This window comes from Salmo salar, chromosome 27 (genome assembly GCF_965601325.2).
Source record: "Salmo salar chromosome 27, fSalSal1, whole genome shotgun sequence".
Lineage (NCBI taxonomy): Eukaryota > Metazoa > Chordata > Actinopteri > Salmoniformes > Salmonidae > Salmo > Salmo salar.
In genome coordinates this window covers 30,032,306-30,042,500 of record NC_138317.1, presented here as the reverse complement: position 1 = coordinate 30,042,500, position 10,195 = coordinate 30,032,306, and the positions used below count along the sequence as shown (strand labels likewise).

General features: G+C 45.6%; 1 protein-coding gene across 7 annotated transcripts in view; it reads right to left on the bottom strand.

Annotated features, from left to right (window-relative positions):
• The window catches only part of LOC106588837 (adhesion G protein-coupled receptor B2), a 499,757-nt gene that overhangs the window by 87,848 nt on the left and 401,714 nt on the right, over positions 1-10,195 (bottom strand). The gene's annotated exons all lie outside the window — the stretch shown is intronic.

The window sequence follows — 10,195 nt, the reverse complement described above, 5'->3', positions numbered from 1 at the left end:
CTTTTCGATGCTATTGCAGTCCGCCACAGGATGTTTTTGTGCTGGTCAAGGGCAGTCAGGTCTGGAGTAAACCAAGGGCTATATCTGTTCTTAGTTCTGCATTTTTTGAACGGGGCATGCTTATCTAAGATGGTGAGGAAATTACTTTTAAAGAATGACCAGGCATCCTCGACTGACGGGATGAGGTCAATATCCTTCCAGGATACCTGGGCCAGGTTGATTAGAAAGGCCTGCTCACAGAAGTTTTTTAGGGAGCGTTTAACAGTGATGAGGGGTGGTCGTTTGACCGCAGACCCATAGCGGATACGGGCAATGAGGCAGTGATCACTGAGATCCTGATTGAAAACAGCGGAGGTGTATTTGGAGGGCAAGTTGGTCAGGATAATGTCTATGAGGGTGCCCATGTTTACAGATTTAGGGTTGTACCTGGTGGGTTCCTTGATGATTTGTGTGAGATTGAGGGCATCTAGCTTAGATTGTAGGACTGCCGGGGTGTTAAGCATATCCTAGTTTAGGTCACCAAACAGAACAAAATCTGAGGCTAGATGGGGAGCGATCAATTCACAAATGGTGTCCAGGGCACAACTGGGAGCGAATGGGGGTTGATAGCAGGCGGCAACAGTGAGAGACATTTCTGGAAAGATTAATTTTAAAAATTAGATGTTCGAACTGTTTGGGTATAGACCTGGAAAGTATGACAGAACTTTGCATGCTATCTCTGCAGTAGATTGCAACTCCTCCCCCTTTGGCAGTTCTATCTTGACGGAAAAAGTTGTAGTTGGGTATGGAAATCTCAGAATTTTTGGTGGCCTTCCTAAGCCATGATTCAGACACGGCAAGGACATCAGGGTTGGTGGAGTGTGCTAAAGCAGTGAGTAAAACAAACTTAGGGAGGAGGCTTCTGATGTTGACATGCATGAAACCAAGGCTTTTTCGATCACAGAAGTCAACAAATGAGGGTGCCTGGGGACATGCAGGGCCTGGGTTTACCTCCACATCTCTCGAGGAACAGAGGAGCAGTAGGATGAGGGTACGGCTAAAGGGTATCAAAACTGGTCGCCTAGAGCGTTGGGGACAAAGAATAAAATGAGGAGATTTATGGGCGTGGTAGAATAGATTTAGGGCATAATGTGCAGACAGGGGTATGGTGGGGTGCGGGTACAGAGGAGGTAAGCCCAGGCACTGAGTGATGATAAGAGAGGTTGTATCTCTGGACATGCTGGTTATAATGGATGAGGTCACCGCATGTGTGGGAGGTGGGACAAAGGAGGTATCAGAGGTATGATGAGTGGAACAAGGGGCTCCACTGTGAACTAAAACAATGATAACTAACCTAAACAACAGTATACAAGGCATATTGATATTTGAGAGAGACATACAGCGAGGCATAAAGTAATCACAGGTGTTGATTGGGAGAGCTAGCTAGACAACAACGGGTGAGACAACAACAGCTGATCAGCTAAAACAACAACAACAGGTAAAATGGCGATGACTGGGCAGAGAGGGTCGGTTAACTACACAGAGAGCCTGAGTTCGTGGCTGGGGCCGACAGATAAACAAAAAATAAACAGAATGGAGTACCGTGATTAACCTGTTGGGGCTAGGGGGCAGTACCCGATTTAATCTGCTTACTACTCCTGCCCAGTAACTAGAATATGCATATAATTAGTAGATTTGGATAGAAAACACTCTAACGTTTCTAAAACTGTTTGAATGGTGTCTGTGAGTATAACAAAACTCATATGGCAGGCCAAAACCTGAGAAGATTCCATGCAGGAAGTGGAAATCTGATTTGTGGAATCACCTTCAACACTTTGCCTATGAAACACACCGTGAGTTAGGATTCATTTAGCACTTCCTAAGGCTTCCACTAGATGTCAACAGTCTTTACAAAGTGGTTTGAGTCTTCTCCGGTAAAAACTGACCGAAAGAGAGGCCTGGAAAGTTGGTCATAGGGGGAGGGCCATTACTACTATGAAGCGGGCGCCCATGGGTACCCTTTCATTCCGAAACGTTTAGTAAGACAATGCAATCGTCCGCCTTGAATATTATTGAAGCTCTGATTGAAAAAGGCCCTAAAGATTTATGTTATACAACGTTTGACATGTTTGAACGAACGTAAATATATATTTTTTGCACATTCGTGACAACAAGTCCCGCGCGCCTCGTACATTATGAGTAGCCTTCGGAACGCGCTAACAAGAAGGAGCTATTGGGACATAAATTATTAACTTTTTCGAACAAAACTACATTTGTTGTGGACCTGGGATTCCTGGAAGTGCCTTCTGATGAAGATAATCAAAGGTAAGGGAATATTTACAATAGTATATTTGATTTTAGATGGTTCCAAGATGGTGCTAACCTGTATCGCCTGGCCTATTTTTCTGAGCATAGCACCTCATTTATTGCAAAGTGTGATTTCCCAGTAAAGTTATTTTTAAATCTGGCAATGCGGTTGCATTCACGAGATGTTAATCTATAATTCTTTGAATGACAATATTACATTTTAACAATGTTTTCGAATAGTAATTTTGTAAATTGTAGCGCTGATTCACCAGAAGCATTTGAGGGAAAATATTTTCTGAACGTCACTCACCGATGTAAAATGCTGTTTTTATATATAAATATGAACTTTATCGAACAACAAATGCATGTATTGTGTAACACGATGTCCTAGGAGTGTCATCTGATGAAGATTGTCAAAGGTTAGTGCTGCATTTAGCTGTGTTTTGGGTATTTGTGATGCATGCTAGTTGCTTTGAAAATGGCAGTGTGATTATTTTTGGCTGGGCACTCTCCTAACATAATCTAATGTTTTGCTTTTGCTGTAAAGCCTTTTTGAAATCGGACAACGTGGTTTGATTCAGGAGAGGTGTATCTATAAAATGGTGTAAAGTAGTCATATGTTTGAGAAATTGAAGTTATAGCATTTATGAGGTATTTGTATTTCGCGCAACGCGATTCCACTGGCTGTTGACTAGGGTGGGTTCCCAGACAGGTTAATGGACAGTCCAGCAGGCATCAGCTATGTAGCCAAGTGATCATAGGGTCCAGGGGGCAGCAATAGATGGAACAGGGAAGCCGCAGAGTAGTCGCAACTAAGCTAACACAGCGTTTAAAGTTAGTAGCCTGGGGCTAGTAGAAGCGTCTGCTCCGACGTCCGACGGAGGCAGGTTGAAGGCACAGCGGATGGAGTATTCGTCGACAGACCAGTCGTGGTGGTGCGGAGGGGCGTCGTGTCGACAAAGGATCCAAGCCAGATGGCGAAAGAGGTATTGTAGTTGTAGTAATTTAGTTTGCCAACCGGGAGATGCGCCTGGCTCACGGCTAACTGGTGCTAGCTTCGGGGCAGGGGCATTAGCCACTATAGCCACTCGGTAGCAGCGGTGATCCGGTGCCAAGGTCCAGAGCTTACGGCGAGGTTCCGGTGGAGTAGTGGGTTCTAGCCGTGTTTGGGTGGAGTCCGGGTGAGCAACTGAGTAGGCCGGGAGATGGGCCTCAGGGATAGCTTCGGTACTAGGTAACTTGGTGGGTGCTAGCTAGCTGTGAAGATCAGGAGTAATGGTCCTGGGATTACGGCAGGAATCCGGCGTTGTAGTGGAGAGACAGTCCGATACTGGTAGGCTGGTGAGTATTATCCAGGCTAAAAAAGGGGCTGGTATCTGTGCAGAAGGTAAAGGCTGCTAGCAGTGGCTAACAATGACTAAATAGCTTGTAGCTAATTAGCTGGTTAGCTTCTGATGGCTAGGTGGTTCTTGCTATAAGGTCTAAAAATTAAAAATAATAGTGGTTCCGTATCACATTGGGTGAGGCAGGTTACCGGAAGGTATAATTGAATTAAAATGGAAAAGAGATTGAAAATAAAATTGAAATATATACAAAAAAGACGAAAAATACAAAAGTACACGAGAGGACGAACAAAACACGTCTGCACTGCTACGCCATCTATTCATGGTTACACCTCCGTCACGTCGTTGCCATTCTTATCAACATTCTACAGATGACGTAGCATACTGATGTCTGACTGACGCAGCATATTGACGTCTGACTGACGCAGCATATTGACGTCTGACTGACGCAGCATTTTGACGTCTGACTGACGCAGCATATTGATGTCTGACTGACGCAGCATTTTGACGTCTGACTGACGCAGCATATTGACGTCTGACTGACGCAGCATATTGATGTCTGACTGACGCAGCATTTTGACATCTGACTGACGCAGCATATTGATGTCTGACTGACGAAGCATATTGATGTCTGACTGACGCAGCATATTGATGTCTGACTGACGCAGCATATTGATGTCTGACTGACGCAGCATATTGATGTCTGACTGACGCAGCATATTGATGTCTTTGATGTCTGACTGACGCAGCCTATTGATGTCTGACTGACGCAGCATATTGACGTCTGACTGACGCAGCATATTGATGTCTGACTGACGCAGCCTATTGATGTCTGACTGACGCAGCATTTTGATGTCTGACTGACGCAGCCTATTGATGTCTGACTGACGCAGCATATTGATGTCTGACTGACGCAGCCTATTGATGTCTGACTGACGCAGCATATTGACGTCTGACTGACGCAGCATATTGATGTCTGACTGACGCAGCATATTGATGTCTGACTGACGCAGCATATTGATGTCTGACTGACGCAGCATATTGATGTCTTTGATGTCTGACTGACGCAGCATATTGATGTCTGACTGACGAAGCATATTGATGTCTGACTGACGCAGCCTATTGATGTCTGACTGACGCAGCATTTTGATGTCTGACTGACGCAGCCTATTGATGTCTGACTGACGGAGCATATTGATGTCTGACTGACGCAGCATATTGATGTCTGACTGACGCAGCATATTGATGTCTGACTGACGAAGCATATTGATGTCTGACTGACGCAGCATATTGATGTCTGACTGACGCAGCCTATTGATGTCTGACTGATGCAGCCTATTGATGTCTGACTGACGCAGCATATTGATGTCTGACTGACGCAGCATATTGATGTCTGACTGACGCAGCATATTGATGTCTGACTGACGCAGCATATTGATGTCTGACTGATGGTTAATGCCCCAAAAAACTCTGAATGGGGATCATGACTGTTTCGTCACATTTACACTATAGTGGGCTGGAAATATGATGACATTGCTAAAGTGGCTATCATTATCATGTCGTCAAATTTACTTACAGAAATGGCAATGTTGCCATGAGCTACAGTAGCAAGGTTTGTCAGAAATAGCTAGCAATGCTAACGTTAGTTTGCTAGAATTTCAGTGATCCCCTCAATCTTAGCTAGCTAGAGTAGCTAAAGTTATACTGCATCTAAAGTCCATCTGAAGACATAACGACAACGGCAAAAACGTCTCCTACAAATCATTTGCATCCTTTTGAAATGTCAATGTGCTTTCAAACCACAGTAATGCATTTTAGACTATATCATCCTCAGCACCCATTGAGACTGCATTGAGTAGAATGCTCAGCTGAGCATCAGTCCTAAAACAAATGTTCAAAACAGTATTGTGATGAAATGTGCAACCCTTGAATACCCTTCTCAACCTCTATCTAGTTTCCCTCTTTCTTTTTACTCCATAGTTCACCCTATTTCCGTGGCTTTTAACAAAGGAGATCAAATCCATAATGTGAATAGCTCACTACACACTATCCCTGTGAGAGTGGGACCAGAGGGAAGACAGACTAAACTCCACAATCAACTCCCATTGATACTGATTGTAGGTTTCTCTCCTCTCTTAACTCTCCCCTCCCCCTCTCCCTGGTCTCTCTCCCACTGCTCTCCTCCACCCCCTCTCCCTGGTCTCTCTCCCTCCTCTCCTCCACCCCCCCTCCCTGGTCTCTCTCCCTCCTTTCCCTCTAGTCCCCCTCTCCCTGGTCTCTCTCCCTCCTCTCCTCTCCTCCTCCCCCTCTTCCTGGTCTCTCTCCTTCCTCCCCTCCCCTTCTCTCCCCCCCCTCTCCCTGGTCTCTCTCCCTCCTCTTCTCCCCCTCCTCTCCCTGGTATCTCTCACTCCTCTCCTCCTCCAGTCTCCCTGGCCTGTCTCTCTCCTCTCCTCCTCCCCCTCTCCCTGGTCTCTCACCCTCCTCCTCCCCCATTCCCTTCTTCCCCCTCTCCCTCTCCTCCCTCCCCCACTCCCTGGTCTCTCGCCCTCCTCCTCCCCCATTCCCTTCTTCCCCCTCTCCCTCTCCTCCCTCCCCGACTGCCTGTTCTCTTGCCTCCTCTCTTCTTCTTCTCTTTCTCCCCCTTTCCCTGGTCTCTCTCCCTCTTCTCTTCCTCCTCCTCTCCTTGGTCTCTCCAGCTGTTGGAAGTAAACACGATTAACCGGCGATCCCTGGCTCCACTGTAAACTGCCTATTATGGAAGCAATGCCTCTAAATCCCTCCATCTCTCTCTCTCTCTGTCTGTCTATCCCTGCATCCCTCCCTTCATCCCTCCCTCCCTCACTCTTCTACTAAACATGGTGGTTAATCCTCCTCCCCCCTGTCCGCCTTCTCCCTGGCCCAGGATAAGCTGCTCAAGCTGGGCTGCGGATTCTAAGCTTTGCTCCAAGACCCACACCCTGCCTGGGTGTCTGGATGTGGATGTGTGTGACACTGTGTGTTTGGATGGTCCACTGCAACCACACAACAACTGAGATATGTTAAGTGAGTGAAAGAGTAATACCGATATTATTTGTAGCTACATACGTAGAGACATGCAGCCACGCAGGCAAGCATGAACAGTGCAACACACACACACACAACACACACACAACACACACACACACACACACACACACACACACACACACACACACACACACACACACACACACACACACACACACACACACACACACACACACACACTTCCTCTAAATTGCTGAGTTGGGGCAGCTGATAGCAAGGTGAAAGTGTCCTCTCCATTAACCACATTAGCTGGGCAATAAACTCTACACACTGACCCCTAGCTCCAGGGCATCAGCGCTAGGCTAATGGTGTAATGGTCCTGAATGACATATCGCTAACAGCTAAGGACACATTTCATAAATGTCACCAGGCATTCTTGCCCATTCCACTAGTGACCACATGCTGGGAAAAGAGAAAAGTCAATAGTATTCTATAAAGGGACAAGGCCAGACAGCACAGAGAGCAGTCTGAGGATGATGGATCCAGCTTTTAGGTCAGGACCATTATGGATATTTCCTATCCCTAATGGGAACGGACTTTTTACTGTCCCTTTCTTTTGGAAGTGTGGGAAATAGGAACATCCTGTACGTTCAGGATCAGGCCAGCTTTGGGGTAAAAAAAACTAAACAAACTGATGGGTGAAACTAAAGTCCACCACCTCAAATCTACCAATAAAACTCTGTTGGTCTTGTGCCTGGCACCTACTACCATACCCCGTTCAAAGGCACCTACTACCATACCCCGTTCAAAGGCACCTACCACCATACCCCGTTCAAAGGCACCTACTACCATACCCCGTTCAAAGGCACCTACTACCATACCCCATTCAAAGGCACCTACTACCATACCCCGTTCAAAGGCACCTACTACCATACCCCGTTCAAAGGCACCTACAACCATACCCCGTTCAAAGGCACCTACTACCATACCCCGTTCAAAGGCACCTACTACCATACCCCGTTCAAAGGCACCTACCACCATACCCCGTTCAAAGGCACCTACAACCATACCCCGTTCAAAGGCACCTACTACCATACCCCGTTCAAAGGCACCTACTACCATACCCCGTTCAAAGGCCTCTACCACCATACCCCGTTCAAAGGCACTTCAATATTTTGTCTTGCCCATTCAACCTCTGAACGGCACACATGCACAATGCATGTCTCAATTGTCTCAAGACTTAACAATCTTTCTTTAACCTGTCTCCTCCCCTTCATCTACACTGATTGAAGAGTAGATGAAGTGGAGAAGTGTAGTTTATTTAGTAAATATTTTCGTAACTCTATTTCTTGAACTGCATTGTTGGTTAAGGGCTTGTAAGTAGGCATTTCACGGTAAGGTTTACACCTGTTGTATTCAGCGCATGTGACAAATAAAATTTGATTTGAAGTATATTTAATAAGTGGCATCAATAAAGGATCATAGCTTTCATTTGGGTTCACTTGGTCAGTCTATGTCATGGAAAAAGCAGGTAATCTTAATGTTTTGTACACTCAGTGTTATCTTATGAATAAAAGCCTCCCAGACGCGAGGGTTGCATTATACAGACAGACAGACAGACACACACACACACACACACACACACACACACACACACACACACACACACACACACACACACACACACACACACACACACACACACACACACACACACACACACACACACACACACACACAGACACACACAGACACACACAGACACACACTGAGAGAGAGACAGAGAGAGGCAGATGCATTTGTGTGGTAAAGAATAGTGAGATCTGAGATATGCATAGCTGAATAGCAGGGCAGTTAACCCCGACGGAGACTGTAGAAAGTAAGTGCTTTTCAAATGTTATCTTCCTCACATAAAGTAACCCCTGCACACACACACACAGGAACACTTTAAGATGTCCTGATATACAATATTTGTCACTTAACCCAGGTCTCTACTCAACTCTCTCTCTCTCTCTCTCTCTCTCTCTCTCTCTCTCTCTCTCTCTCTCTCTCTCTCTCTATCTCTCTCTCTATCTCTCTCTCTCTCAGAGGGTGTGAGTTGCGATGGCAGCAGAAAGCGAGAGAGGGACAACTAGGTGGGACAGTAAGATAGAAAAAGCAGAGAGAGAGAGACGTTAACTATTTTCACATCGTTACAACACTGTATATAGACATAATATGACATTTGAAATGTCCCTATTATTTTTCAACTTTTGGAAAATTTCACTTGCTTTGGCAATGTAAACATATGTTTCCCATGCCAATAAAGCCCTTTGAATTGAATTAGAGAGAGAGAGAGAGAGAGAAGGAGATGGGACATGGGACAGGCTGGCTAGAAGAAGAGAGCAGGTTAAAGGTCAGTGGATATTGGCGTGTTTAGCTGCTAGAGTTAGGGGTCCTAGTGGGTCCATTAGTAGTGGCACACATAAAGCAGAGGAGAGTGGCTCAATACATTAATCACCGCTAAAAGCTTGCTCTGCTCACGTCATAGCCACGGTCACAGCACAGGCACACTGCTCTATTTAGAATTATACAGCAGTTACACACGCTGGAGGCTACAGCAAGCACACACACACATGCACACAGAGACAAAAGCACACACGCGCTCACACACTCGCTCACACACTCGCTCACACACTCGCTCACACACACACACACACACACACACACACACACACACACACACACACACACACACACACACACACACACACACACACACACACAAAATGCAGACACATACAGTACCCAGGCACGCCTGTGCATGTTAACACAGAAATACACAGCTGAACTCACACACCAACCAACACACACCCAAGCTGGCTTTGAGACACACCTGAACCCTACACGTCGTAGTTCATACTATAAGGAAAGTGGCTCCCAATGTCTCTAATAATGATAGCTGTTTGCTTGCCCAGCCCAACAAGGATAGAGCAGCCGTGAACTGAACCAAGATCCCATCTCTAAAGCACATTTGAGCTAATCAAAGCATTACTATAATGCACTTTTCCTTTACACCCCCTATCGTTCTACTGGTTGGCTTCTTGTGGTCTCCCCACGGTCGGACTGAACAGTGACTAAACATTGGTTAGATAATTAGCAAATGAGCTCTGTGCTGTGTTTACCGATGAGCGCAGCCCGAAAGTTCTCCCATAATCAACCAATGAGTCAACCATCCATATCTTATCTAAACAAACTAGCTTACTTATCAACCCAAAGTGTCCCGCCGTAACGCTAGAAAATCATAGGAAATCCCAGGACATAGTGTCTATAATACTGTAAGGGGTTCTTCTATATAGAAGATCATAGGAAATCCCAGGACATAGTGTCTATAATACTGTAAGGGGTTCTTCTACATAGAAGATCATAGGAAATCCCAGGAAATAGTGTCTATAATACTGTAAGGGGTTCTTTGTATAGAAGATCATAGGAAATCCCAGGAAATAGTGTCTATAATACTGTAAGGGGTTCTTCTGTATAGAAGATCATAGGAAATCCCAGGACATAGTGTCTATAATACT